Source organism: Theropithecus gelada, chromosome 16 (genome assembly GCF_003255815.1).
Source record: "Theropithecus gelada isolate Dixy chromosome 16, Tgel_1.0, whole genome shotgun sequence".
In the NCBI taxonomy this organism is placed as follows: Eukaryota; Metazoa; Chordata; class Mammalia; order Primates; family Cercopithecidae; genus Theropithecus; species Theropithecus gelada.
The window spans coordinates 65,653,230-65,676,035 of NC_037684.1; the positions used below are offsets into that span (position 1 = coordinate 65,653,230).

Here is a 22,806-nt window from a genome sequence, read left to right on the forward strand (position 1 = left end):
TCACCCAGGCTGGAGTGCCACGGCGCAATCTCGGCTCACTAAAACCTCTGCTCCCAGGTTCAAGTGATTCTTCTGCCTCAGCCTTCTGAGTAGCTGGGATTACAAGCATGCACCACCACGCCCAGCTAATTTTTGTATTTTTAGTAGAGATGGGGTTTCACCACATTGGCCAGGCTGGTCTCGAACTCCTGATCCCAGGTAATCCGCCTGCCTCGGCCTCCCAAAGTGCTGGGATTACAGGCGTGAGCCACCGCGCCTGGGCACATCTCTCATTTTCTTTACCTGGTTGCCATTTGAATTTGTGACTTCTGGCTTAAATAACTCTCTAGGCCGGGCGCCGTGGCTCAAGCCTGTAATCCCAGCACTTTGGGAGGCCGAGACAGGCAGATCATGAGGTCAGAAGATCGAGACCATCCTGGCTAACACGGTGAAACCCCGTCTCTACTAAAAAAAAAATACAAAAAACTAGCTGGGCGAGGTGGCAAGCGCCTGTAGTCCCAACTACTCAAGAGACTGAGGCAGCAGAACCTCCCGGTGTAAACCCGGGAGGTGGAGCTTGCAGTGAGCTGAGATCCGGGCACCGCACTCCAGCCTGGGTGACAGAGCGAGACTTCGTCTCAAAAAAAAAAATTCTCTAAATGAGAGCACAATTAAATAATTTCACAGAAGTAGGGACAAAGATATCTTTTTAAAAATTTTTATTTTTAGTTGACAAAGAATGTATACATTTATGGGGTACAAGGTAATGTTGCAATAAGCTGCACGCATTGTGGAATGATTATATCAAGTTAGTTAGCATATCCCTTATCTCACATACTTTTTTTCTTTTTTTAGTGAGAACATTTAAAATTTGTTCTTTTAGCTGCTTTGAAATACAGTTGGCCGGGCACGGTGGCTCAAGCCTGTAATCCTAGCACTTTGGGAGGCCGAGACGGGCGGATCACGAGGTCAGGAGATCGAGACCATCCTGGCTAACACGGTGAAACCCCGTCTCTACTAAAAATACAAAAAAAAATTAGCCGGGCGAGGTGGCGGGCGCCTGTAGTCCCAGCTACTCGGGAGGTTGAGGCAGGAGAATGGCATAAACCCGGGAGGCGGAGCTTGCAGTGAGCTGAGATCCGGCCACTGCACTCCAGCCTGGGCAACAGAGTAAGACTCCATCGCAAAAAAAAAAAAAAAAAAAAAATACAGTTGAGTATCCCTCATCTGAAACGCTTGGGACCAGAAATGTTTTGAACTTTGGATCTTGGAATATTTGCATTTTACCTCCCTGGTTATGCGTTCCCTTTTTTTTTTTTTTTCTTTTTTTGAGATGGAGTTTCGCTCTTGTTGCCCAGATTGGAGTATAGTGGCGCGGTCTCAGCTCACTGCTACCTCTGCCTTCTGGGTTCCAGTGATTCTCCTGCCTCAGCCTCCTGAGTAGCTGGAATTACAGGCACACGCCACTACGCCTGGCTCATTTTTGTATTTTTAGTAGAGACGGGGTTTCATCATGTTGGCCAGGCTGGTCTCGGACTGCTGACTTCAAGTGATCTACCTGCCTTAGCCTCCCAAAGTGCTGGGATTCCAGGCGTGAGCCACCATGTCCGGCTGGCCCCTGACTATTAAGACCAGGAAGAGTAATCATGACATAGGAAAGCAGATCCCATACAGTAACACAGAGGGCATTTTCAACAGGAGATATCTCTTCTTTGCCTTTCAGTATCACTCTTGGCTCCTTTTCCTCCTCTCTCAACTTTTAGATTTCCTCTCTTTCATCTCTCTGTCTATCCCTCCTCATTTCTCTCTCCTTGACTAAACCAAATATTACCACGGGAGCACACATCTTACAGCACTCTGCCTGTCCATCCCACTTAACCTCAACCCTCAGCCCTCTGGTGTGTCATGGAAAATTAAGAACGTTTGAGAAGTACCATGGAAAGAAAAAGTTTAGCAAGCAATGACCACAAACCACTAACCCTGGTCACATCTGGTCACTGTTCTTGACAAAACTCAAAAACTTGATCCAACACTCAATGGGGGTCCCCTGTGGCTTATGCATGCAGGTCTGAGGGTCGATTTCACATGCATCCAAATAAAGTATTTTAGGAAAAAGAAAACAAACTCACAAGCCAGGAGGCCAGGAAGCAAGGAGACTCCCTAGAGCTTCTAACTTGCTGACTGGCCACAGTGACACCATAGGGATGGCCACATTGAATCTGGTCAAATGTTCTTGCCAGTTTTATGGTCGTGCCAGTTTTATGACAGTGACATGAAGAGATATACTCAAAGAAATGCCTCTCCTTGCTGGGCACAGGTGGCTCACACCTGTAATCCCAGCATTTTGTGAGGCCGAGGCGGGCGGATCACAAGGTCAGGAGATTAAGACCATCCTGGCTAATGTGGTGAAACCCCACCTCTACTAAAATTACAGAAAAATTAGCCAGGCCCGGTGACGGGCGCCTGTACTCCCAGCTACTTGGGAGGCTGAGGCAGGAGAATGGCGTGAACCCGGGAGGCGGAGCTTGCACTAAACCGAGATCGCGCCACTGCACTCCAGCCTGGGTGACAGAGCGAGACTCTGTCTCAAAAAACAAACAAACAAAAAAAGAAATGCCTCTCCTTTTCAGCACCTTCAGAAGTTAGAGGTATCCCCAACATCTCCTAGTTTACTTTAATAACCCATTGCCATTCTATATAAAACTGTTTTGAATCTTTTATACCAGGAAGCCCTCAGCCTTCCCAAATTGCCTGGGCTGTTCAATACCATAAGTCTCCTAGAGAAATGACTCTTTATGAAAAGTCGTACTTGTTTCTAATGGAGCAGTTATATGTGGAAGCTTTTTCCTTTTTTAAAAATAAATTGTAAAATACATAAAATTACCATTTTAACATTTTGAAAGTATAAATTCATTGGCAAAATACACTCCCAATGTTGTGCAATTATCACTACTACTCACTCCAGAACTTTTTCTTTTTTTCTTTTACTTGAGACAGGGTCTCACTCTGTCGCCCAGGCTGGAGTGCAGCAGCACGATCTCGGCTCACTGCAAACCTCTGCCTCCTGGGTTCAAACGATTCTCCTGCCTGAGCCTCCCAAGTAGCTGGGATTAGACACCTGCCACCATACCAAGCTAATATTTGTATTTTCAGTAGAGACTGAGTTTCACTATGTTGGCCAGGCTGAATCTAGAACTCTCCATCACCCCAGAAGGAACCCTCATACCCATTAAGCAGTGTCTCTCCATTTCTTCCAACTCCCCAACCCCCGGCAATCACTAATCTGCTTTCTGTCTCTATAGATTTGCCTACTCTGGACATTTATATCAATTAAATCATATAATATACAGCTTTTTGTTTCTGGCTTCTTTCACTTGGCATAATGTTTCAAGGTTCATTTATATTTTAGCACATATTACTACTTCATTCCTTTTTTGTGGTTGAGCAATATTCCATTGTATGGTGTGTGTGAAGGCTTTTGTGAAATAAATAATGGTGGCTGGATAGTATGTAACTGCAAACTACTAAACTGAAGGAATCTCTCTTGTGTGACAGGTGGTATTTCTTTTACATATGAACATTGTAGAATATGGGAACCAATCCAAGTACAGCCTATCCAAACCATTCGTAATCTAATAAACTATCTATCCCTATTCAAATTTCATCTTTCCAGACTGGGAAGTCCTTTAAAAAAATCTGAAGGCTCAGAAAATCCTCATCCACATGATTTCAGTTGCCTTTCAAATAAATCCAATTCAAAGGCAGTCATTTGCTAGTTGCTGGGAATCAGAATTGCAAGATACAGTCCCTGCACACAGGAAGCTCAAGGTCTACTGAGAAGATAAACATCCACACAATTTCACCACACTGTGATAACTTTCAGGATGTAAATCTAAACTGTAAGGACTCAAGTTCACAAAGTTTTCCAGCTGAGGGAGCTTATGCAAGCTTAATATGTGGGTCAGAAATGCTTTGGTTTGGCTTCCTACCTTCCTGATGGCCAAGGTCTTCAGAGAAAAGCTTATACATTAATCATCCCTTATGCGTGAAGGACGAGTTCCAAGACCTCCAATGGACGCCTGAAACCAGGGATAGGACTGACCTTACAAATACTATCTTTTTTCTTATACATACACACCTATGATAAAGTTAACTTTTTGAGACGGAGTTTAGCTCTTGTTGCCCAGGCTGGAGTACAATGGCACAATACCAGCTCACTGCAACCTCCACCTCCCGGGTTCAAGTGATTCTTCTGCTTCGGCCTCGCAAGTAGCTGGGATTATAGGCATCCACTACCATGCCCAGCTAATTTTTATATTTTTAGTAGGGACGAGGTTTCACCATGTTGGCCAGGCTGGTCTCAAACTCCTGACCTCGGGTGATCTGCCTACCTCTCTGCCTGCTAAAGTGTTTAGATTACAGACGTAAGGTAAGTCACTGTGCCCAGCCGATAAATTTATTTTCTTTCTTTCTTTTTTTTTTTTTTTTTTGAGACAGAGTTTTGCTCTTGTTGTCCAGGCTAGAGTGCGTTGGCGTGATCTCGGCTCATTGCAACCTCCGCCTCCTGGGTTCAAGTGATTCTCCTGCCTCAGCCTCCTGAGTAGCTGGAATTACAAGTGTGCGCCACCATGCCTGGCTAATTTTTTGTATTTTTAGTAGAGACAGGGTTTTACCACATTGGCCAGGCTGGTCTCGAACTCCTGAGCTCAGGAGATCCACCTGCCTTGGCCTCCCAAAGTGCTGGGATTACAAGCATGAGCCACCACGCCAGGCCAATAAAGTTAATTTCTAAGTTAGGCACGGTAAGAGATTAACAACCATAACTAATAACAGAACAATTATAACAATATACTGTAATAGGCCGGGCGCGGTGGCTCAAGCCTGTAATCCCAGCACTTTGGGAGGCCGAGGCGGGCGGATCACAAGGTCAGGAGATCGAGACCACGGTGAAACCCCGTCTCTACTAAAAATACAAAAAATTAGCCGGGCGCGGTTGTGGGCGCCTGTAGTCCCAGCTACTTGGGAGGCTGAGGCAGGAGAATGGCGTGAACCCGGGAGGCGGAGCTTGCAGTGAGCCGAGATCACGCCACTGCACTCCAGCCTGGGCGACAGAGCGAGACTCTGTCTCAAAAAAAAAAAAAAAAAAAAACAATATACTGTAATAAAAGTTATATGAAAGTGGTCTCTCTCTCTCTCTCTCTCTCTCAACAGATCTGACTGTACTGTATTCCTTCTTGTGATAATGTGAGAGGATGCCTACGGGACGAGAGGAAGTGGGGTGAATGATGTGGGGAGTGTGACATTGTGTTAGGCTACTATTGACCTCCTGCTGAAATGTCAGAAGCAAGATCATCTGGTTCGAGTGATCCTGAATCACAGAGCCCTGATGATGGCCATAGCTGGATGTGAGGGGCAGATCGCGGTGATGACTAATGATCGGGCCGCGTAGACAGCGTGGATACGCTGGACAAGGGGATGATTCATATCCAGGGCGGGATGGAGTGGGATGGCGTGAGATTTCATCACACTTCTCAGAACAGCATGCAATTTAAAACTTATGAATTGTTTATTTCTGGAATTTTCCATTTAATATTTTAGGACTGACTGTGGTTGACCACAGGTAACTGAAACTGTGGAAAGCAAGACCAACGGGGAACTACTGTAATGAGAGCAGTTGGTGTTGATTTCCTGAGTAGCTGGGCTCCTCTGATTGACCCTAGAAGTTAGCCTCTATCATATTTGCCTAATGCAACATCTTGCTCACACTAAAGTGTTTTTTTTTTTTTTTTTTCTTTTTTTGAGATAGAGTTTCACTCTGTTGCCCAGGCTGGACTGCAGTGGTGTGATGTTGGCTCACTGCAAACTCTGCCTCCCAGGTTCAAGCGATTCTCCTGCCTCACCTTCCCGAGTACCTGGGATTACAGGTGCCTGCCACCATGCCTGGCTGATTTTTGTATTTTTAGTAGAGACAGGGCTTCATCATATTGGCCAGACTGGTCTCGAATGCCTGACCTCAGGTAATCTGCCTCGGCCTTGGCCTCCCAAATCCTGCTGGGATTACAAGCGTGAGCCACCATGCCCAGCTTAAGATGTTTTTATCTTTTAAAATCTTCCTATCATTCAAGATGAGACATAAAAGAGCTCATTAGTAGCAGACCTGGAAAGAAATTTCATCAGGCATTCCTTCACTCCTTAGACATATTAAACATATTAACATGGGAACTAAGGCACTAACCCGTAAGCAGCTTTGTCGTCTATACTTTCCACCTTTTTTTTCTCTCCAACTCTTTATGTTGAAAGATTTCAACCCTGACAGAAAAGCAGAAAAGATAGTATAATGAACACCTATATAGACCAATGTTAAATGGTGAATAATGAATGTTTTTAATGTAGTTATATGTAATAATGACATAATAATGTAGTTATTTCCTTGTCTTTTTTTTTTTTTTTTTTTTGAGACAGAGTCTCACACTGTTGCCCGGGCTGGAGTGTGATGGCACCATCTCGGTTCACTGCAATCTCTACCTCCCAGGTTCAAGTGATTCTCCTGCCTCAGCCTCCCGAGTAGCTGGGATTATAGGCACACACCACCACACCCGGCTAATTGTTTGTATTTTTAGTAGAGACGGGGTTTCACTATGTCGGCCAGACTGGTCTCGAACTCCTGACCTCGTGATACGCCCACCTCGGCCTCCAGAAGTGCTGGGATTACAGGCGTGAGCCACCATGCCTGGCCAATGACATTATAATGTTGTTATTTTCTCTGTATATTAATGTGTGTGTTTTGCTGAAACTATGGAAAATAAGCTGCAAACACATGATAGTTGGTGCAAAATTGTGGTTTTTGCCACTTAAAAGTAATGGCAAAAACCACACCTTACTTTTACACCAACCTAATACTTCATTTCTTTTTTCTTTTCTTTTCTTTTTTTTTTTTTTTGAGACAATTTTTACTCCTGTTGCCCAGGCTGGAGTGCAATGGCACAATCTTGGCTCACCGCAACCTCTGCCTCCAGTTTCAAGCAATTCTCCTGCCTCAGCCTCCCGAGTAGCTGGGATTATAGGCATGCACCTCCATGCCTGGCTAATTTTGTATTTTTAGTAGACACAGGGTTTCTCCATATTGGTCAGGCTGGTCTCGAACACTCGACCTCAGGTGATCCACCCACCTCGGCCTCCCAAAGTGCTGGAATGACAGGCATGAGCCACCATGCCCGGCCTATTCATTTCTAAAAACTTAAACATGCATCTCTTAAGAACAAGAATATTCTCCAACAAAATCATGTCATTGTTAATCTAAAGAATTTTAACACTGATACAACATTATCTAATGCACAGTCCATATTCAAACGTCCCTCATTTACTCAATAATGTCTCCTTCTAGCTGTGTGTGTTTTTAAAATCTGGAATCCAATCAAAACCAGAAACTGTATTTACTTGCCATGCCTCTTTAGTTTCCTTTAATCTACAATTCTTGTATCCTTTTTCTTTCCTTCATGACACTGATATTTTCCTTGTCTCGCACAACACCCATCAATCTGAACTACTCTTATCGTGTCTGTTGATTTCATTCAAGTTAACATTTTTGGCATAAATACAGTAGGTGTTGTGTTAATTACACTGCATGAAATTTGGAACAGTGTACTGTGTCCTGTAATCCCAGCACTTTGGGAGGCCGACTTCGGAGGATCACTTGAACACAAGATTTCAAGACCACCCTGGGCCACATGGTGAGACCCCATCTCTACAAAAAACACAAAAAATGAGCTGGGCGTGGTGGTGCGTGCCTGCAGTCCCAGCTACTTGGGAGGCTGAGGCAGAAGGATCGTTTGAGCCTGGAAGATAGAGGCTTCAGTGAGTCATGATTGTGCCACTGCACTCCAGCCTGGATGACAGAGCAAGACCCTGTCTAAAAAAAAAAAAAAAAACACACACACAAAAACAAAAAAAACAACTTGGGGCCTCATAATCCAGGCTGTCATACTCCTGGTGATGCTAAGTTTGATCACTTTTTTCAAGGATCTTTCCTCCTTAATAATTAATAGTCTGTGTGGTGATACTTTCAGACTGTGGTTATCCTGCTTCCCATGTCTTTTCACCCAATAGTTTCGGCATTGATGGTCAATCCTGAAACAATATACTGGTGGTTGCAAAAGCTGTTTTTCTATTTTTTTTTTTTTAATATCTCTTAGCTGGGAGAAAAAGCCTCTCCCCATCCTTACTCTCATTTTTTTTTTTTTTTTTAAGTATCACTGTGGATACGCAAACTCATGAACTCCTGGATACATTTTTCAAGTTCAATATTTATAATCCATTATCATTGTTATTCTTTCTACTGCTCCAATTGCCTCCATTTTTTTTTTTCAGACCCTTTTTTCAGGGTCTTACTCTGTTGCCCAAGCAACAATGCAGTGGTGTGATCACAGTTCACTGCAGCCTTGAACTCCTGGTCTCAAGTGATCCTCCTGCCTCAGCTTCCCTGGTAGCTGGGACTACTGGCATGCGCCACCATACCAGGCTAGTTTTTAAAGTTTTGTTTTGTAGAGATGGCATCTGACTATGTTGACCAGACTGGCTTCAAACTCCTGGCCTGAAGCAATCCTCATACTTTGGCTTCCCAAAGTGCTGCGATTACAGGCGTGACTGCCCCAAATTTGACCTGTGGGAGTCCCTATAAGTCAGCTCCTGTGTTCTTTTACATAACTCCACCATTGTTTGTGCACTTTCTTGGATCTCAGACACAAGATGTTCTAGGCTTGCCTTATATCTTCCTGTCCCAGATTTAGACTCAGTTGTTCCTGCAAAGAGTCTTGGTTTCTTTTGGGGGTGAACAGTATTTAGAAACCAAGAACTGGGTGTAAACCGTGCTCACTACTATGGGAGTATCACTGCTTCTACGTGCTTTCAGTGGTTAAAGTAGGCAATTCATTTATTTAAACTAGGTGCCCACAATGATACTTCCAATTCTAACTAAACACCATAAAGATGATTATTACTCTTCTCATTCACTATTTATCTCCCTAGTTCCCAATAACATCAATATATTTACTCACTTACTCTCCCCAACTAACACACAAACCAGATCCTGAATTACTCTACTAATATCGCTCTAAACTATAAATCTGCTTAGTAGAAGTCAAGATTTCTGCAATTCAGTGTCCTTAAAAATATACAACTAAGGTGCGTAAAGTATATTTAAGTCACTTAAATTCTTCCTTACTGAATACCTTCTCTGTATTTTAAATTAACAGATTTTTGTTTCCTATTTGTACATTTATTCCTCAAGATACAACAGAACCTCAAATGTAAAGAGCTTCAACATTTAAAAAATTATTTTATCAAAATGATTAATGTATAAGTTAAAAAAGTCAAGTAATTCTAAAAAAAGGTTACAATAAAAACCAGTGATTTCTACCTGCTCCTTCTGACTCTCCTTCTCATCAAAGGCATTCACTTTTCACTTATTTTGTTTCTTCTGTTACTTATCTCCATACTTTTAAACTACATGCCCATAACGTAATCTTTAAATTCCATCAATTTTAAACATTACAAAGTCACCTCCTCTTTCATTATAGGAGAATTTAGCTCTCTTGTACTCCACCTCTTCAATCTCCCATCTACCCTATAGGTGAATAATATATTTTGATTAAATCAAACATCTAACATTTACGTTATTATGGTTATGTACATATTTACTCTTAACGTACTATAATCATGCTTTTTCCATTTCTGTATTACTTTTTGTTTTCCTGGAATTAATAATTGCCTCACTTTTTCATTTCATTTCTTTTTTTTTTTTTTTGAGATGGAGTCTCGCTCTGTCACCCAGGCTGGAGTACAGTGGCAAGATCTCAGCTCACTGCAACCTCTGCCTCCTGGGTTCAAGCGATTCTCCTGCCTCAGCCTCCTGAATAGCTGGGATCACAGGCCCGCGCCACCATGCCTGGCTAATTTTTGTATTTTTAGTAGAGACAGGGTTTCACCATGTTGGTCAGGCTGTTCTTGAACTCCTGACCTCGTGATCCACCTGACTCGGCCTCCCAAAGTGCTGGGATTACAGGTGTGAGCCACCGTGCCCAGCTTATATTTACTCTTAACATACTATAAATCATGCTTCCATTTCTGTATTACTTCTTGTTTTCCTGGAATTAATAATTGCCTCACATTGTCAATTGCTTGAAATCCCTCCTACTAAATCTCATAACCTCCAGCAATCGTTCAGTGTAATTTTTCACGCAGGAAAACATATCGTCTATTTTCCCCCTTAGCTCTAGCTCTCTATTCTAGAACAGCTGTTCTCTGGGTCTGTTGTGCAGCCTTCCACTGCTGTCATCCTGGGAGCTGTTTTTACTTCTCTCCCTTGTTTCTGGCCTCCCAGATCTTCTTTCTAGGGTTAATATTGGTCAGTTGCTTCCTGCAGAACTACCACACCTGTTTTTGCTGAGATATTGGATGCCATTCTAAGTTCAGATCCTTTGAAAGCAATCTGTTGTCCCCTACCCCCCACCCCTGGGGAGACTGGTAAAAACTTCTCTTTATCTGGGAGCTCTGAAATTTCATTATGTTATGCTTTGACATGGGTCTTTTACTGTTTTTTCATTTCTTAAACTGGATATTGATAATGGACTCTTTCAATAAATATGGTTACTCCTGTCTCTCAGTTCTTGGGAAATTTCTGGCATTATTTCTTTTGATAATTTTCACTGTTGTTTTCTCATTGTAGCATTCCTACTCTTTCAATCTTGGATGGATCCTCTAATTTTGATATCTTCCTGTGTCTTTTGGTTCTACTTTGTGGACAATTCTTCAACTTTTTTTTTTTGAGACACAGTCTCACCTGTCACTCAGGCTGGAATGCAATGGCACAATCACAGCTCACTGCAGCCTTGACCTCCTGGGCTCAAGCAATCTCCTCTTGCCTCAGTCTCCTGAGGAGCTGGGACTACAGACATGCACCACCACACCTAGCTAGTTTGTTTTTCTTCTTTTTTTTTTTTTGAGACGGAGTCTCGTTCTGTCACCCAGGCTGGAGTGCAATGGTACAATCTTGGCTCACTGCAACCTCCACCTCCCGGGTTCAAGCGATTGTCCTGCCTCAGCCTCCTGAGTAGCTGGGATTACATGTGCGCTGCACCACTACGGCTGATTTTTGTATTTTTAGTAGACAGGGTTTCACCATGTTAGTCAGGCTGGTCTCGAACTTCTGACCTCGTGATCCGCCCACCTCAGCCTCCCAAAGTGCTGAGATTACAGGCATGAGCCACTGCACCCAGCCACCTAGCTAATTTTAAAAAGCTTTTGTAGAGACAGGGTCTCACTACGTTGACTAGGCTGGTCTTGAACTCCTGGGCTCCAGCAATCCGCTCACTTCAGTCCTCTGAAGTGCTGGGATTACAGGCATGAGCCACCATGCCCAGCCGATCTCTCCAACTTTGAAACTACCAGGAGTGACCAATGATCCTTCCCATTCATTGGTTTTCACAGACCACCTCTCAGTTCTCTCTCTTACAGAGAGAAAGAAAGGAAGTAGCTGAGGGATATAAGCCAACTTAACTAGAAGACATTAAGTTCGGTTGTTCTACATTTGTTCACATCTAAAATTACATAATATGTAGGTGGTAGGTCCATTTGTTAAGCAGTAGAAATAGCATCATTCCTTCCAGTAGCTCAGTGTGACAATACTGTTTCTTCTCTTAAAACAATGTCTGCATTTTGGGGTTTGCAGAAATTCACACCGTTTGGCATGACTTTAAGAACGGCTCTAATGAAACGGTCCTTGAGAATACATAAAAACCTTTTGCAGTTCAACAGGTCCACGAAGAACCTAATAATTCTGAAAGAAACATCAAAGGCTGGAAAAACATCTCAGATGATTGTCAGTAAAATACATGTAGCACATCTCAGTGGTGCCCATGTAAGCCGCCTATACGCCAGGTATTACCTGGTGTCTGCCAGCTCAACACCTGCCCTTCTCTGCTCAGTCATGCTGGGGCTTGGAGTCTGTGAACTACCCTTCCCAGGCTCCCCTGCCAGCTGGCTTCCTGTTATGTTCTGCCAAAATAAGGCACTGTCAGGAGTTCAGAAAGCAAGAAGAGGGGCGAAGCTGTTCTTCCTTCCTCTCTCTTTCCCCATCTGCTTCTGGCAGCATCTCTGCAAGTGTCTGTATTCTAACCTCAGTGTTCCCCATGGCAGTGGCAGCCTCTCTTTGGCGGTCCCAGAATGAGCAAGGCAGGTCTGCTTCTGCTGCAGCCCAGGGGCCAGGTCCCAGGCATCTCTAGCACCGGCTGAGCGGCAATCCCAGGAGTACTGCGGTGTGCCGCAGCACGTTCGCACCTTTGTTCTCCTAGGCTTAAGAGTGGCAGCTGCTTCACACAAGGACTAATTTCTGGATTACCGCACCTTCCCCTTTTCATTCTCTCCATCCTTTTAACAGTATCTTTTTTTTTTTTTTTTTTTTGAGACAGTCTTGCTCTGTCACCCCGGCTGGAGTGCAGTGGCATGATCTCAGCTCACTGTAACCTCCACCTCCCAGGTTCAAGCAATTCTCCTGCCTCAGCCTCCTGAGTAGATGGGATCACAGGCATGTGCCACCACGCCTGGCTAATTTTTGTATTTTTAGTAGAGACAGGGTTTCACCATGTTGGCCAGGCTGGTGGTCTCAAACTCCTGATCTCAGGTGATCTGCCTGCCTTGGCCTCCCCAAGGGTTGGGATTACAGGCGTGAGCCACTGTGCCCGACCCTTCTAACAGTATTCTAACAAGTTGTTTGCATTCAGTCTCCTCTGAGTGAAATACCTAGTATTGTTACTTTTTTCTGATTGGCTCCCTACTGACAGAACCTCTCTGAGGGATTTAAAAAATAAGAAAAAAAGACGGACCAGGCACGGTGGCTCACGTCTGTAATCCCAGCACTCTGGGAGGCCAAGGCAAGGTGGATGGCCTGAGCTCAGGAGCTCGAGACCAGCCTAGCCTGTGGTTTTGCAGAAAACTCCATCTCTACAAAAAATACAAAAAGTAGCTGAGTATGGTGGTGCGCACCTGTAGTCCCAGCTACTTGGGGAGGGCTGATGCCGGAGGATCTCTTGTGCCCAGGAGGCTGAGGCTGCAGGAAGCCGTGATCATGTCACTGCATTCCAGCCTGGACAACAGAGTGAGACTCTGTCTCGAAAAAAATAAAAATAAAAAATTAGGCACAGCGGACACCAGGACTCCAAGATGGCGTCAGTCGTACCAGCGAAGGACAAGAAACTTCTGGAGGTCAAACTGGGGGAGCTGCCAAACTGGATCTTGATGCGGGACTTCAGCCCTAGTGGCATTCTCGTACTACAACAAGTACATTAACGTGAAGAAGGGGAGCATCTCGGGGATTACCATGGTGCTGGCATGCTACGTGCTCTTCAACTACAGCATTTCCTACAAGCATCTCAAGCACGAGCGGCTCCGCAAATACCACTGAAGAGGATACGCTATGCACCACCCCCTGACCCCATGACCTTGGCCTGAGCCCCTCCGTGAGGAACACAGTCTCGATCGTTGCTGAATCCTTTCATGTCCTAATGGGAATTAACCTCCAAATAAAAGATGACTGGTAAAAAAAAAAAAAAAAAAAAAAATTAAAAAAAATTTTAAAATACTCCAGCAGTCTTCATTTTCAGAAAGAGTGAAGGGTGCAATGTCTCATCTATGGTTATGATTGCAAAAGTACAAACTGATTTCAATTGTTTTATTAATAAAGTTATACATCTCTAGAAGATGACAGTTTCTCTAACATGAAGTCCCAAATTCAAGAGGATTTCCATTAGTTTCCAGAATAAGTAGCTCAGTGCACAACAGCCCTCTCTGTAAAGTTTGACTGCTACAAAAATAAGCAAACTGGTTTGCATGCTGCTAAGATGACCAAACACAAAAACATCTGTTAATAAGCAGCTGAAAGCGACTTGGGAGAAAGGTGCTTCAGTCTTCAATTTTCAGGTGCAATGGCTCACACCTGTAAATCCCAGCACTCTGGGAGGCTGAGGAAAGTAGATCGCTTGAAACTAGGAGTTCAAGACAAGCCTAGGTAGGAAAGTGGGACCTCATCTCTACCAAAAAAACAACAAAAAATAAAAATTAGCTGGGCACGGTGGTGCACACTTGTAGTTCCAGCGACAGGGGACGAACTCCAGGGCTCAAGTGATCCTCCTGATAGGACTACAAGCGCCCGCCACCACGCCTAGCTAAATTTTTTGTATTTACTAGTAGAGACAGGGTTTCACCATGTTAGCCAGGATGGTCATGATCTCCTGACCTCATGATCTGCCCACCTTGGCCTCCCAAAGTGCTGGTATTACAGATGTGAGCCACCGTGCCCGGGTTGTGATAGGAGTTTTAATTTTCTCTGGTTAATGAAATTTCAGGGAAGGGATCAAAGGCAATTTTATTTCTCGTTGCTGGGTCCTGTTTCCAGGTAGATAAGGGAGCTTCAGAGAAGAGTCTCCTTCTGGCTTTGAGAGGGCCAGAAGATGGAGGGACAGGAGTGGGGAGAAGGTCAAAGAGCCCCTGAGGTGTCTTTACTTCAGCATGTCAGAGCCATATTTTGAGGTATGGTTTCCTGAGCCTGACATATGGAACAGGATGGCACAATATTTTGAAGATGCCAAGGAATTTTGAAATTACACTATTTTAACCTTGCCATAATTTAGTAGAAATGGGGAACACCAAGTATGTCTTCATTTTTTAAATTAAAACCTTTCTATTGTGGCAAAATACATATAATGTAAAATTAACCCTTTTTTTTTTTTTTTTTTTGAGACAGAGTCTCACTCTTATCACCCAGGCTGGAGTGCAGTGACGCCATCTCAGCTCACTGCAACCTCCGCCTCCCGGATTCAAGCAATTCTCCTGCCTCAGCCTCCCGAGTAGCTGGGATTACAGTCGTGCACCACCACGCCCAGCTCATTTTTGTATTTTTAGTAGAGATGAGGTTTCACCATGTTGGCCAGGCTGGTCTCGAACTCCTGACCACAGGTGATCCGCCTGCCTCGGCCTCCCAAAGTGCTGGGATTACAGTGTTGAGCCACCATCGCTACCGTATTTACTCACTTTAAAAAGAACCCTTTTCTGTTTTCCTTCCAGATAAGAAGTTACACCAGCCAACATATCAACAAAATGGTGAAAAATCTTAAGATTCCATGTCTGCAAGAAAAACAATATTTATTATTGCAAAAAAAAAAAAAAAAGACTGTAGAAATCAAAAAGTCATTTTGAAAGCAATGACTGTTTTAAGGGCCAAAAGAGAAATACGGGCTGTTTCGAGCGCGAATCGAAGTGTCGAAGAACATTTGGAGGTGGCTCAGCAGACATGCACCCTCTCAAGGACAACTGAGATGCATGCCTGGCGGAATTATGGCTGAGCACCCAGCGCTCGGCAGTCAGCTCCAGGGCTGCAGAAAGTGAGGCCCAGTGAGACCCCGGTGCCTGCTACGGGTCCCCGACAGCTGATACCCAACTTCAATACAAAGATCAATTGGCTGCTAATCCAGAGAAATTGACCTTCATGTTCAGACTCATGGGCAGAAAAAGCCAACAGTGATTTAAAAATGAACCCCAAATCAACTATTCTAAGGAATTTAACGCCGGTTCAATGACTGAAAATTGTCATTGCCTGGCTCTGAAACAGAAAGGAAAGGTGAGCCAAAAAATAAATACCGAGTCATTGGTCAGGTTCTATTGGAGTCAATTAATGGATCCCTAGAGCTGATTAAAAAAAAAAAAAAAAAAAGAGTGATTAATGCAACATCTGGAGTTATTTCAAAGCTAATACCAGGGCTTATGCCACTGAATTTCCAAGGGACTTGGCAAAAGAGAATTATCTATTTATTTTCTAAATACCACAGATTCCCTTAAATTACCCCAACCCCTCCTGCTTCATTCAAACATGTGCAGCTTCAAGCGGGCATCTACTGCATTAGATTAAATAAGACACAAGGGTAGAGTCTCTGGACTGCAGGCATTGCTTTGCAGTTGGGCTGCCCTCTTCACATGGGTACCACCATAAGGCAGGCTTCATGGTGAGGAGCGGCAGGAGTAGGGATTTACTCACGGACAGAACAATAAATGTGGCCAGCAGAGATGCTTTGCACAGAGATTTGCTGCACAAATCAGTGCAGCCAGGTATTAATTATTATAATTTCTAAAGATATTACAAGTCCATCTTTAATTTTGTTTAGTTCTATTCAACTTTTAACAGTGATTGTTTCTCGTACGCCGTGTTAGATGTCACAGCTAAGATTCAAGCAAAACTGTGCCTCATTCTCTGAGCGTGCACCAGTAACTGGCAGGAGCTGGGCGCCTCTGAAACAGAGTGGCAAGCACTGGAAAGTCAGGAAGGTAATCTGATATTTGTATTTCCATGTAGACAGTATCCAAAGAAGACAATCCATGTGTGATTAACCGTGACTTTAATAACCCTACAAACCACGCATGCCTCCACTTGATTCATTTTATAGTTACAATTTTAAAGGAAGGAAAGGCATAAAATCTGCATCCACAACATCAATTTTAGGGAACTTATTCAAAAATTAAAAGTGTCTACCAGCTCACTTTTAAACATGTAACTAGGCTGGACGCAGTGGCTCATGCCTGTAATCCCAACACCTTGGGAGGCCAAAGCAGGCAGATCACTTGAGGTTGGGAGTTCGAGATCAGCCTGGCCAACATGGCAAAACCTCATCTCCACTAAAAATACAAAAATTAGCCAAGGTGGTGGCCCATGCCTGTAATCCCAGCTTCTCCGGAGACTGAAGCATGAGAATCGCTTGAACCAGGGAGGCGGAGGTTGCAGTGAGATCGCACCACTGTACTCCAGCCTGCATGACAGCGTGAGACTCTGTCTCAAAAAACAAATAAACGTGTAACTAAAAACAGCTCTAGAGTTATAATGCCAGCTTGGGAGAAAAACATAAGGAATCTCTCTATCTACCAATTACTTTTGAACACAGAACCCAGAAGTAGAGATTCTCTGTAATTCTATTCCTTTATTTTCCTGCCCTAATACATACTAAAACCCACCAAATCTTCTCGTTATCTTCCATTAAAAATTCTCTCTTTCTTGTTTTGTTCCAATGAGAAAAACTATATATGTTTGCCAAAAAAAAAAAAAAATTCAAATAATACAAAACACACTGAAGGTAAAAGTCCCTATTCAGGTATGATTTAACTCTGCATGTATCTAATTTGGTGCTGGCTACCCTGTACGACAGCAGAGGATCAGCAAAGGTCTTGCCCATCCCCCTAGCCCATAACTGATTTAGTGTGTGTGCACGTGTGTATACAGGGTGGTAGTTAATTCTCTTCAAAGGAGTAAGGAAAGAGGATGACAGAGGTGGATGGAACCTCAAAGACCATCCAGTGGCAAAATGCGTATGATGCAAAATTAACCATCTGAGGCCAGGGACCATTGATTTTTACATATGAAAAGACATAAAGTGATTCTGCCTCTTCTCTCCCCAGCCAGGCTTAGCCAGCTTTGGTAAATTCGGTCCCAACTAGAATCCAATTCTTCATTGTATTTCAATTTACAAATATGAAAGAAAAATCTATATCTAAATAGTGAGCACTTGAGTGTAATGAAAACTGACGAGTTAGGCTGGGTTCACAAAATGTACTGAGCAGGTCTTGGGATGCTCTTTCTCCTGTAAGTAGGTAGACAGTGTCGGGGAAGCATACTTTGGGGATGCAAAACTCAGTCTGTCCCAGGACAACTGACTGTACTTCTAAACCCAGCCCTCATTTGCTGGTCCCAGCAGGTGGGTGAAAGCAGGTGGATTAATTGGTAAGCAAACACTACCAGAAAACACGCACAAACACGTCCATCAGTCATATCATCAATCAAGGCCCATACGGTGTAATTATTACTCAATAAGAACAGAAACCACTCTTAGAAATCATACCTTATCTTTCCAAACCACACCAAGCAAAAACAATAATCAAAAAAAGATTCTACTCTGTGATCATTTCTGACCCCTTGATGATAGCAAAAATCACTGCCTTCTAACAGATTACAAAGAGCGTGGAGGTCTCCGAGGTGGCCACGGTGATAGCTCTGAGGCTGTCAACCCCTATCAATCACCTTCTATTATAAATAAAGGTTTTCCAATTTTGCACTTCTCTCAAAGGCTTCAATTTGCCTGGATTAAGCTGAAGCGTCAACATTTGAACTTATGGCTCCTATTCCCACTCCCCGAATAAATGCTGTTAGCAGAAGAACAGGCTTTTCCACAGTAGGAACGCAAAATCAAAGCAGACAGCAGCGATGTGGTCACATATAAAAGATATTCTGACCACAAACATTTAACATGCGCATTATCCAAACCCCAGGAGCAATCGCAGGGCACAGGCTGGAGTGAACCTTTCAGTGCGCCATGAGAAAGAAAGGTCAGCGAGTCAAACATGTTAGCTCCTGAAACGAATATCCAGCAATGCCAACATATTCATCAGAGTGCCACAGTATTCTCTTAGATAGCAGAAGCAGGTCTCCTAAGAGTTTTATACTATACCGTTTCACTACTTAGTATATATTATCTTCATCATGGAGAAGTCATTTATTGAAAATACTCCAGGTATCTCTGGGGAGGGGAACAGTTTAAACTGACTGAGGAAGACATGCTTTAAAAAAAATAATAATAATAAGAGCAACTTAAGAAGTGGGACCCGCCTTATTTATCTTTCTAAAAATGATAGCTAGGTAGATATTTGCTATATTATTATTATTATTGTTTATATATATTTTTTGAGATGGAGGTTTGCTCTTGTTGTCCAGGCTAGAGGGCAGTGGTGCGATCTCAGCTCACTGCAACCTCTGCCTCCTGGGTTCAAGCAATTCTCCTGCCTCAGACTCCTGAGTAGCTGTGATTACAAGTGTGCACCACCACACCCGGCTAATTTTTTTTGTATTTTTAGTAGAGACGGGGTTTCACCATGTTGGCCAGGCTGGTCTCGAACTCTTGACCTCAGGTGATCCACCCGCTTCGGCCTCCCAAAGAACTGGGATTATAGGCATGAGCTGCCCCGCCTGGCCGATATTTGATATATTATTATACTATAACCCTGTGGGGGTTGCAGTTTATATAAATATGGTCAGAGTTACAGTCTTATACCTTTTTCTGTACTAATAAATAGATTTCATTATTATTTTAAATGACTACCTAATTGTGACAAAGAACCAGAAATAGGATGAGGAGAACAGAAAGTGATGAGGAGAAGAGAAAGTAATGAAGAGAAAAGAGAGTTCCTAGTTCGAACAAACAGGCCTGGTGGCTGCCTAGATAGATATGAGATCCCAAAGTAGTATATTGTGACATGTTTTATTTGGCCCACGTGGTATTTTTTTTTTAATGTGAATTTATTTTCAACATTAAAATATTGGGACATTTCACTTAGAGATCCAGATTTCAGGCTTCTCTTAAAACCAATAAACAGATGAGGTAGGAATTCTCAGCTTGCATTCCCACTTAGTAAAAATCTGCTGTTGACGGCTCTAGTTTGCCACTGGAGATAATCAAAGCTGCCCACTTCGTGCATGAAGGCTTCCCGGTCTGGCCCTTGAAGGCATTTAAAGAGATGAAGTAAGTTTGGGACCTGAAAAAATAGGAAGCCTGGAAGAAGAAGCTTATTTTGGGATAAAGAACATGTGGAGATGGAAAGGGTGTTTCGGGCAATCAAGAGAAACTAGCTGGTAGATTCAAGTGAAGTCTGGGTCTGAGATGTGGAACTGTGAGTTACCCATGAAGTTAAACAGAAAAGCAGATGAAGTGGCTTAAAGAAAATGTATCAAGGAAAAGAGAGCAGAGGACTGAGCCTTACGTACTGTTCTCAAAAGACAGGAAGGCCGGGCGCGGTGGCTCACGCCTGTAATCCCAGCACTTCGGGAGGCCGAGGTGGGCGATCATGAGGCCAGGAGTTCGAGACCCAGCCTGACCAACATGGTGAAACGCTGTCTCTACCAAAAATACAAAAAATTAGCCAGGCGTGGTGGCAGGCGCCTGTAATTCCAGCTACTCAGGAGGCTGAGGCAGGAGAATCGTTTGAACCCAGGAGATGGAGGTTGCAGTGAGCAGAGATCACACCATTGATCTCTAGCCTGTGCAATGGAGCAAGACTCTGTCTCGGAAATAAATAAATAAGAGAGAGAAGTTCTGAGAGAGAGAGAGGGGAAGAGGGGAAAAATGAGAGGCCATGGAGAACAAAACGAGCACCACAGGTTCCATGATCTGGTCCCAGCCCTTCTAGCTTCATCTCCACACCTCTCAGCAAGCAGCCTCGATCCCAGCCAGACAGGCTGTCTTAGGGAAACCTGGTGGTGTCAATGCCTTCTTCACATCTATTTCCCCCTGCCTGGAATGCTCTTTTCTCCTCTCTGCCTGTGTTACATTTTTGTTTGTTGGTTTGTTTTTTGAAACGGAGTCTCGCTTTGTCCGCCTGGCTGGAGTGCAGTGGCGTGATGTCGGTTCACTGCAACCTCTGCCTCCCAGGTTCAAGTGATTCTCCTGCTTCAGCCTCCGGGGTAGCTGGGACTCCAGGCACACACCACCACGCCCGGCTAATTTGTGTATTTTTAGAAGAGACGAGGTTTCACCATGTTGGCCAGGCTGGTCTTCAACTCCTGATCTCAAGTGATCCGCCCGCCTCGGCCTCCCAAAGTGCTGGGATTACAGGTGTGACCCACTGCACCCGGCCTGCGTTACATTTCTATTCACTTTTCTCTAATGAGCTCAGGCCCACGCTTCACCACTATGCTATATACGTATGTAAGAAGTCTGCACTTGCAGTCTGTAACTATATATTTACATATATATATATAAATCTTTAAAAAAGGCAAAAAATGAGCCCAAGAGATGCCCCAAATGCCCAAGAGATGCCTGTCACAGTATCCCCTGCAACACCGTCACATCGCCCCGAGTTTGCTGCCTTCCCATTTGATTGAGCCCTCCGTGAGGTCAGGGACCAGGACGTCTTCATTTTATTCCCGATGGTGTTCAACAGAAAAAAGGAAGGGAAGGAACGAGCAACCGATGTGGCGGGATAAATCTCGACATAACGCTGGGTCACAGAAGTCAAGGAAACAGAGCTATTTCTGCCAGACAGAACCATCTCAAATACGAGAAGTTATTCCAGGAGAATGAGGGCTGATGAGAAGCGCTGGATTTCAGCGAGAATCTGCCACTCATAAGGTTGGGGTGGGGGATGGTTTCTGATACATCATTGGAACATAATTTGGAAATATATATCAAAAGGCTTAACACTGTTTGCACCCTCAGGCTGAATACATCTACTTGGGAAACACACCTGTAATGGACAATGTGGGGTTTTTTTTGTTTGCTTTTGCTTTTTTTTTTTTTCCCTGTCCAGATCTAAGCTTTCTGTTTTGAAGGTGCTCCTGTCACATGACCTCTTGGTAGGGGGCAGCTTCTCACTTCCCGTCTAGGACGCCAAAGCCACCAGATTCTTCGTCAGACTCCCTTAAGAGAGGCAGAGACACCATTCAGCAACTCTGGCCTCACCATCCAGACCAGGACCTTCTTGCCAAGGACAGCTGCTCTGTGCCCTGGCCCTGCAGCTGTCACTTATCTGGGCCTCAAATAACCTTCTAGTCAGTGCAGCCAGAGCCTGTCTCTGATTCTGGTTCCTGGGAGTATCCTAACTGAAATCCTACCTGAGAGATAAAGATCCTAAATATCAAAAAAAAAAGTGCTATGCATTTAATGTAGCATGATTTACATAGCAAAATGTGGGAATAAACTAAGGCCCCCCAAACCATAAGTAAATGATGGTATGGCTACTTGATAAAATGGTACTCACCATTAAAAGTAAAATATAGCATAATGTTAAAAAACAGAGGTTTGTTGTTGTTGTTTTTGAGGCAGAGTCTTGCTCTCTTGCCCAGGTTGGAGTGCAGCGGCACGATCTCGGCTCACTGCAACCTCTACCTCCCAGGTTCAAGCGATTCTCCTGCCTCAGCCTTCCTAATAGCTGGGATTACAGGTGCCTGCGATCACGCATGGCTAATTTTTGTATTTTTAGTAGCGACGGGGTTTTGCCATGTTGGCCAGGCTGGTCTCACACTCCTGACCTCAGGTGATCCACCTGCCTCGGCCTCCCAAAGAGCTGGAATTACAGGTGTGAGCCACCATGCCGGCCAAAAGAAGGATTTAAAAATACAGTATTATCATCATCTTGTAAAAAATTAGTTGCAGAAAAAATGACTAGGAGTTATAAAACATTAGGCAAATAAGTATTTTTCCTTAAAAATTCCAAATTACAAAAGTAATACAGGCTTATTGTAAAATATTCTGAAGACACAGAAAGAAAACATTGATGGGCCGGGTGCAGTGGCTCACGCCTGTAATCCCAGCACTTTGGGAGGCTTGACGCGGGCGGATCACGAGGTCAGGAGATTGAGACCATCCTGGCTAACACGGTGAAACCCCATCTCTACTAAAAATACAAAACATTAGCCAGGCCTGGTGGCGGGCGCCTGTAGTCCCAGCTACTCAGGAGGCTGAGGCAGGAGAATGGTGTGAACCTGGGAGGCGGAGCTTACAGTGAGCCGAGATTGCGCCACTGCACTCCAGCCCGGGTGACGGAGCGAGACTCTGTCTCAAAAAAAAAAAAAGAAAACATTGATGATCCCAACACCCAGCCCCCTGCCTTGCCCATGCCCCCCATTCCCACATCACCAATGGTGACCGCGTGCCCTTCCACACCTCTCTTCAGACTCTAACCAACACTGCAAATGCACGTCTCTCTCCCTCCTTTTCTTTCCTCCCTTCCTCCCTCCTTTTCCTTAAG

General features: G+C 44.0%; 1 protein-coding gene and 1 pseudogene across 2 annotated transcripts in view; one reads left to right on the forward strand and one right to left on the reverse strand.

Annotated features, from left to right (window-relative positions):
• The window catches only part of STX8 (syntaxin 8), a 330,835-nt gene that overhangs the window by 93,441 nt on the left and 214,588 nt on the right, over positions 1–22,806 (reverse strand). The gene's annotated exons all lie outside the window — the stretch shown is intronic.
• Positions 13,195–13,599, forward strand: LOC112610052 (annotated as a pseudogene). Its single transcript, XR_003116272.1, has one exon. The product of XR_003116272.1 is annotated as an ATP synthase subunit f, mitochondrial pseudogene (transcript).